The following is a 9,049-nucleotide window of genomic DNA, read 5'->3' as shown; positions in this document are numbered from 1 at the left end:
TCTAATTATTGATACCTGACAACAGATCATAGAGCCATCAGGTACATGGTAATCATTGCGTGCTTCACTGATAACTAGTATTTGCGTTTTGCATACCTACATTGGTTTGGCAGTTAACATAAGTCATATAACAGATGTAGTAGTACCTTACAGACAACCGATTAGCAGTTCACTTCTTGACTACCTACCAGGATAGCAATCTTACCTTGCGACTGGGTTTGTGCCACATCTTTTTACAGCATTAACATAACTAATAGTGGTTGTAGGGTTGTAATCAATAAAGTATCTACGCCTTACAGAATTGAGCCTCATTTCCTGTGGCCCTACTGTATTTCCCCTCCCATCCTAATGATGCATAGAAACGCCACAAGTTGCAGGGTTTAGTGTTATCACATCATAGTATTATCGCAAAGCAATTTAGTATACCATTGTCAGGAATCCCTAGATATTGGTGTTAATTAAACCACGTTATCTAAACAGATACAATGTAGGTTGTATTTACTCATGATGACAAGTCGGATGTGAAATTAACTCCTTTGACTTGAACGGTCATGCTACAAATAATAGAAAATCCAATTGTCAAAAGATCAAAGAGGGTTGACGTAACTTTTGCGAAACTGTACATGCGTGCATAGGCGTTTACGGAGAACCTAACTGTAAGTGGGTAGGTGTTACCAGTCAGCAATGAACCAACTAATGAAACTGAAAAAAAATTCAAGTGTGCGCTCAAACTTTGAATATATTCAGTATTTCTAATAACGAAATCTTTTTCCTTGCTAATGTTAAAATTTTCTTTTAAGTGCAAATAGAAATGTTCTTTCAGAAGATATGTCTCTACTCTATATGGAACCGTCGATGAAATGGAAAAATCGAAGTCAATAATGTTGATGGTCGCTTCAAATTGAGTATATAGGCACTGGTCATTTTAGACTATTCACAGCGAAAGGCTGACTAAAGAAGAATAAAAGAATGTGACAAGTAGAGTGTTAATTCAATCCTCAAATACTTTATTGGGTTAAGCTATTAGTCAATATTGTACTAACTGGTTTAAATTTATCCTCTTTTCTAGATTGGTATCTCGGAGTACCTAGAGTTCAAGACGTATTTACTTATACAACATGGTCCATTCTATTATTCTTATATAGTCTTTTACTTCCAGATCAGGACTCGACTAGTTCAATGGCCACCTCGACAAATCTCAAGACCAATTCCTTCCAAATAAAGAAACATTTGTGTTACATGACTGGAATGATACTGCTTCAAACAAAAAAGAATTGAAGTCTGTGTTAATCAATTAGAAAACTATTCATGATCACGGTATCAGTATAATTTTAGTGTTTATGGGTTTTTTATAAACGTGCAATTTCCGTGGATGTACATTAGACAGTGTATTATATACGGAAAGGTAAGGTTATAAATCCTAAAAATGGAAAGATGTGAACCAGACAGGAAGAAAACTAGTCTGCTTACTGAGAAATTTTATTAAACAGATTTCAAATTAACCATATCCGTAATTTCATATTGGCATTATTTTAAGCTGTGTACCAACAGCCATGTGGTTTATATAATCACAATGTATTGTACTCATTGTTGGCAAATCTGCGAAATCTGGTTGCTATTAATTAAGGTCTTTTAATATCTCAAAAATAATATATTGGATATGTATAAGTGTGCTATATCCACCTGGTTACACTCGTTATTCTTGTCATTTTTATCTTTTCTCCACAAAACAGTAGAGCCCGTATACATAGAAATTCTTAAATTCTTAAAATATTTCTTAACTTAAGCTATATGGAAGGCTTGACGACTCTTGGATATGAGTTAATATATGGAAGACTTGACGACTCTTGGATAAGAACCAAGATACACATCTGGGTTCGTAATGTTCACTACAAGCAGGTATAATAGAAAAATGATGATGGATGTAATGGGAAAAATTAACACCAAATAGTCCATGAATGCGAAGGAAACATCCTAAATTTACACACATAACGAATAAAGTTTATTTGGATAACCGGTACTATTACAACTCGTCAAAAATCATTAAGTTTCGACGTCATAGTGAGCTGCGTTATTGAATATCAGCACTGCAAGTTTGATTTACTTGTAGTCTAATATGTTTTAGATTCGATACAGTCTGTGAAGCATTTACCAAAGTGAACGTATTTACCATCATCAGTTACTGAAATCTTTAAAATAAACTGTTTATCCTTATCATGTTAGTAAATATATTAATCCATAATATTCACACGACAACAAGGGATTTTTCAAGCCGAATTTGTGTGTTTTCTATTTCAAGGAAATTTTTTTCTACAATTTTTAACGAAATACATCTTTGTTGATTGCGTATACTGTGTCGTGTATTATTTTTTCCAATATATCTTTCTGATATACGACCTACCATGACGTCACAGTGAAGAAATGGTTAATGACTATATGTAAATCAAAATCAAATAAATATGTTGAAAAATCTTTGGATTTCGTTTTTCATATTTGGCATCATTAATCTCAAGCTGATTGTCAAGGAAGGTCTATGTATTATCTTCCTGAAATTCATTTATATTAATTTCATTTTCCCCTCTTGAAACTGCCGTAATATATATTTTGTGAGTTCATACATCTGCGTCTTAGCTTTTCGTATAAATTATTCAATCTAAACGTGCTTTGTCCATTGAAACGGGCTTATTTTCCGGACTGGAGATATGATTATGTGTTTGGTTCAGGCTATTGACGGAGTGAAACCGGTTTATAAGAATTAATGAGAGGCCAGTCTTTCCAGGATTAGAGTTTTCAATAGGTCCACAGACTTTCAATAACTCTTTCACAAATCAAACATCACATTATGACAACATTCTATACTGAATACATACCGTGATATAATAAAGAAATTGATTTCAGACAAACTTGTCATAAACAATTTAATTACATTGGTCAGATTTCTAACTTACCAATATGTCTGAAACTAGTCTTCTAGTATGTTTTAAGGGTTACATCTAGTATTTATGTACCCTATTTACCCTACATTTTAGTTTTTATCGGTCGTATCTCATTAAAGATGTATACGTCATTTTACTAGCAAACGTTTCTTTACGTGTCACTTTGTTTAATTGAGCCCAAAATAATAGGTCGAAGTACCTGGGGGTTACTTACTTAATTACTCATGATAACTAATGCTCTACCCTCAGATAAGAGCGTTAAAGGTACTATCTAGAGCTATACCGGCAGCCTACGCGTTTCCAATCGGAGGATAAAAGACGGTAGATCTCCATGTTAATTATTACTGAAACTGAAAATTAATCCCTAACGTAAGCTAGTTGTTTTCATTCAAAATATATTTTGTCAATCTGTTTCTTGTGCTTACACACAAGAAAAAAAAGTCTTGATAAAGTTTATATAAGATTACAGAAGAAAGGGAATATTTTTGATTGACAGAATTGTCTTGCTTTTACGCATTTTTATAATATAAAATTACATGCCTTATGTTTCCCGTCAATAAGTTACAAAATTTTGTCAGAAAGAAAATAATCTTCTGATTATAGACTATTTTAAAATAAAACAATCCTTCTTGTTTGATTAAGGTTTCTTACTTTTATTTGTCAGATATATTTGTTAATACTGTTATGCCTTTAGAAACGAAATTATAAGGTAAAAAACACTGAAAAATTCTTTATATCTATTGCTGATGTTACTGTTATCCGGAAAAGTGTTCCTTCTACACCTTTTAAAAAATAAAACCATAGAAACCATCATGGCAACCCCATGAGGGCTTCTGCTAATAGAGATTTCATTTTTCCGAGAATTTCTTCATGCATTTATCATACAAGAAAAAGAACAATTTGTAATATGCCTGTAAATTAGGTCAAACGACAACTGAAGTTATTTTACTCCTTCATTTCCTCTATTGTATTACCTTTGTCTCAAATGACCAATCAAATAGAACCAAAATTGCTCAATTACAGGAAGCACGAAATCATGGCGCTCATTGTCACTTCCGGTTGTTCTGCAATTAATTGCCTCTTTCCACTCTAATTTCCGGAAGTTATTTCGTATAATATTACCAGGTCAAATCAATGGCAAGTGGGTCAGGATTTCTACTTCCGGTTCTAGTTTAACATGATCGAAATGTTGGCAAGTATCGACATGGAATTTATACTTGAAACGAATTTAAAACACTGGAGCATAAAATGGATATATATTTATATAATATATATGTATGCATTTTGTGGTATCCTGCTAGAATGGAATAAGTCCTTCATACAGACTTGATGCCAAACATCCTTTGAGACAATGTTCCATGAAAATAGACAATTCTTGTTGAATAAAAGTCAAGCATAAAATAACGAGTGAGATGGAACTAATAATAATGTCAGCTAGTCGGAAATCATTTAACTCCTGATAGTTTTTTTTATCACTTCCGGTTGGTCCGATGTAAATTGGTTATTTCCAATGTTATTTCCGGTGTGAATTGAGCTATAATGAAAGAGATTTATCAAGTTGTTGCCCCAGAGCGACGATGAATATATTGTTTTATTCTTCAATAAGAAAAGGTAATGTAGCTGATGAAAACAATTAATAGGTTTATAATCTAGGTTGCCATGAGAACGACCAGTTGTCAACTGAAAAAATAACAAAATAGTTCGGTATTGTTTAAAACAAAGGCTAATCTGCACCGTCAAGCTTCTTCCTACGACCTAATTCCAGAGATCAAATTCTTATCGCCAATCGAGAAGTTTTTTTTACTTTTCTTAACATCTGCAAATTCAGCAATATTCACGTTTATTGTGGATCTCATATTTGTTTTTGTAAGTATTTACGTTCCCTTCTATCTATCATAGATCTTTATTAATAGTACGAATACAGATTTAGATATTACCTTATTCTATTATCTTTTAGGCAATAAAAAAAGGTTTGTTATGTATCAAAATACATGTATAAAATGAGCGTTATATAGATCTCTCTCATCGGGTTTTCTTTAGGTCGTGTATTTCAGATTTACTTCCCTTGAATAGAACTGATTCAATTCAAATGCGTAATCCTGTTATTTGGCTTCTTAGTGTTTTGAAATATAATAAGATTCAAGTGGAATGTGTCAGTCTAATTCTTTTCACCTATGGCTCTTCGATATACAGTTTGAAATGACTATTCCCCTTTTGTCAACTCTGAAGCAATCGGGGACTCACAATAGATCCTCGTCGAGACTGAATCATCATTACAGAGCATGATTCATAACAAACATCTCAGCAGTATAAGTACTATTACTGTAGTGTGAGCTTAAAGTTTTCGTTTCGCCAATTTGCATATCCGCATAGACCTGGAATTAAAAGGCTGAAAAGGGTTGTTTTTTATATTTAAGATATGAAGGTGTGTACCGGATGGAACGATTCTCCAGGTAACTATCGCCTTGGCACATGGACGGTATAGTCTGGCAGTTGATGTTTAGTTTCAGCAAACATTGAAAGAAGTCAATGTAGCTTTATTTGACACTTTTAAGAATCGAAGTACGATGATGGATGTCATTAAATTCAACTTTTCTGCTTATATGTTATGTGGATGAAGTTAGGTCATGTAAACTTCCTGATGTCTCTGTGTTAGTTTATCCTCTTTTATATTTTTTCTCAATAACAAACACAATGTTAAGTTCCCAACGTGGACAGGTCACATATGTTAAAAAGGTTTTTGATGGGGTATATCTTGTGTTAACCGTGAATCTTATTTGTTGTATAAATATATCTTTATAATGTAATACTTTGAAGCTTTGTTACAAACTCAATGCAGTCTTTATTATGAACTTCTATACGTGTTTACACTACAAAACAAAGCTGCAAATCTATGTCAAGCTTGGCTACTTTACACTGCAATGTATATAATATTTTCCGAATAATAAAATTTTAAAATATAATATTCTATTACTTATTGTAGTAATATTGTAATATAAGTTTGGCCTGGTTTCAAGTTATTTTGTGGAAGAATACGTCATGTCATATAAAATGTAATTTTCAGCCCCTTTCCACATCCCAGGGTAGGTTCCCATCGTACCAATAACCCTCTCCAAAGGAAAAGAGACAGGCCCGGTTTGCTCAAAGTCTTTTGACTATGATGATTGAAGTCGTACTAATGAAGTTGTAATTACCACTTGATTCTATTCGGGACAGATTTGAAAAATGAGAGAGAATATACTTAATTTGCATAATAATTATATAACGTGTGTCCATTATATAATTCTGATTAGTTGCCTAACATTAATATGTCATATGTCGTGAACTCAAATAATTTTAGCTACCGGAGTTCTCCAATAGAAAACACGACTTCCGAGCAAAATTTGAAGTAACGAATGCTGTATACCATCTCGGAAGTCGTATTTCCCATAACAAGAGATAACATAATTCTAATCAGTACCTCTAATACGACCTCCCTTGAGAGCTCCGCTTTTATTTAGTTCATTTCTGGAATGTTGTTTACCGATTGTTTTTTCATTTTGTCCTGTCCATGGATTTTCCGACTGGCTTTTAGACTTTGGTATTCTTTCGTTCGCTCAGACATTATAAAGATTGCAGATAAAAACTTGATAATCACGAAATAGTAGGAATTTATAGACGGGAGTGGATAATGCAATCGATCAAGGGTCAAAAAGGAGTAAAAGAAAGAAGGAAAGAAATCCCTTGCTCAATAACATTGATTAGACGGTACTGGGCACACCAACTTATAAATTTGTACCAGCTTGGTATACAGGTATTTAAATAAATCACTGAACCACAAAAGTAATTCTATGAGCGTTATGACGAAATTAACGAGTCAACCAATCACATTTAAGGGATAATATTACAACTTTACTACCTGTTTGGTTAATTGTTTGTTAACAATATATAAATGTAAAACATTAATAGCATATCCAATATTTTTTGTAAACAATATTTCTTTATTATAGATAAGTGGTACAATGTACAAAACATTATATAAGCGATACAGAAAAAAGCGTAATGCTTATTCCAACCTGCCTCGCTGAGCGAAAATTCAGACATATACAAATATATTTCATAAAGTATACATAAGTTAGTACATCAAAGTCCTCATTTATAATCTAATAAAATGGAGAGTGTGATAAAAGATTACAGAGACAACGATATCCCATATCATAAACCAATATTCACATAAATTGTCCGGAGAAAGTCTCTTTTAAATAACTATATACAATAGATAAACACCACAATATCAAAAGGAGTTGTTAAAATTAACAAAATATTTTTTGACAACTTTGATGCCACAAACGAATGTACCAAGTAATCATACACTGTAAAAAAAGTCCGTTTTTTTGACAGAAATTTACTTGATATTTTCTGTTGATATACGTAAATTTCTGCTGATATACATACTTTCCTGTTGATTTACGGACTTTGTTCTTACATTAACAGAATGTTAGTTCTGCAATAAGGAAATATGTTATTTTACGTAAATTAATCTTTGTCGTATGTCATTTAAGAAAAATTACGTTATTTGTCAGTAAATTTACGTAAATTCTGTGTTATTATCATTTTTTTCCAAACTTGTCTGTAGATAAGCGAAGTCGGCGCATGCGTGGTCATACTGTTTTTTTGACAGGAACTTTATGTTTCCTTACGGAAAATTATAACAGGATTGCTGTTAATTTACGGAAACTGTGATTTTGCGTTATGATAGTTTCGACCTGTTAATCAAAGTAGGTATGACGTCATCGGTAAAGACACGAGGTCAGTTTATCGTCACGCCGCCATCTTATCCCACATCAAAACAAGGCTACGTCGAAGGGATTTTTGTGAATTTCTTAAATTAAATTTAATATGGTGAGATGCATGTCAAAAACTGCAAAATGTTTTACTGAATTTTAAGCGTGTGGGGACAACGACAAAATGACTTAAATTTATCCTACATGATGAACTAGACTAGGCTTAGCTTACTTGGTCTTGGGTAGAGTGGAAATGATCACTGAATACAAATTCACAGGTGAGTGTATTTTAATTATTGCCTAAATAAATTTGTAATGTTACCATTTTATCACTTTATACATGTGTGATATTTGTGGTCTGAAACTTAGATCAGTCATGTCAAGAGTCATCTTTCTGTTTGGAACTCTTCTGTCTAAGAGAGTAGAAAAATTAATAAATTTTTTTTATGGCAATGAAGTCCTCAAATTCATTTCTCTAATTCTTCAGGTTTAGCCAACCGCAATGTAAGTTTATACCCGATTACATAAGAAAACCTCCAACGATATGAAATATCACAGGATCCATAATTTCTATTGCAATTTTATATTTGTTCATGCTGTCTGAAAACTTTTACCAAAATGTAAACAAACCCGACAAAATGGCGCCAAATTATGCATAGATACCTCAAGTCAGTTTTCCCACCAACTTTGTACAAGTGACACTATATAAAATGTTTGTACCTACTATTAATAACATTTGCAATGTCTTATCGATGTCAAACTGTGCAACCTGCTTTTAAGAAATTATTTTGTAGGGCCACCCATGACTGCTATACATAAGTGTGTCATTGCATCATGCTCTTAATTTCCATCCACTTTCTTATGCCTTTACTAATTTATTATTTTTAATTTATAATTTCTTTTTCTGTTTTTGTACATCCTCGCTTTTTCAGCCTTTTATGGTTATGATTGCACCAGAGTACAAGAATACAAGGAATGAGAATTTTGTCATTAATATTCTTGTCAATAAACCTTAACCGTTTACACTCAATGTTAGGACCCACCACGTAGGCGAGGCATTACAAAATTTGTAAACGAGGGTAAATTGGACTCTGGATTTCTCGAACTAAAAGATCCAGTGCCCTACTATTACTACACTACTACAGTACGTTAGCACAACAAATATTTTCTCATTTTAAATTTATCTTTTCAGGTATGTCACCTTTTCCCTTTCTTTAGAGTTTCTGCCATTATTTACCAGCTAAAAGTTACGGAGCATTATGAGACTTGACCTGATTTTCGAACGAGCAACAATTAACTGTGCACATCAAAAACAATTAGGCCTTATAGTAATGATTAGAGTTGCATCAT

This window comes from Lottia gigantea, assembly GCF_000327385.1.
Source record: "Lottia gigantea unplaced genomic scaffold LOTGIsca_19, whole genome shotgun sequence".
NCBI lineage: Eukaryota > Metazoa > Mollusca > Gastropoda > Lottiidae > Lottia > Lottia gigantea.
The sequence above is the reverse complement of the archived record's forward strand: the minus strand, read 5'-3'. Positions refer to the sequence as shown.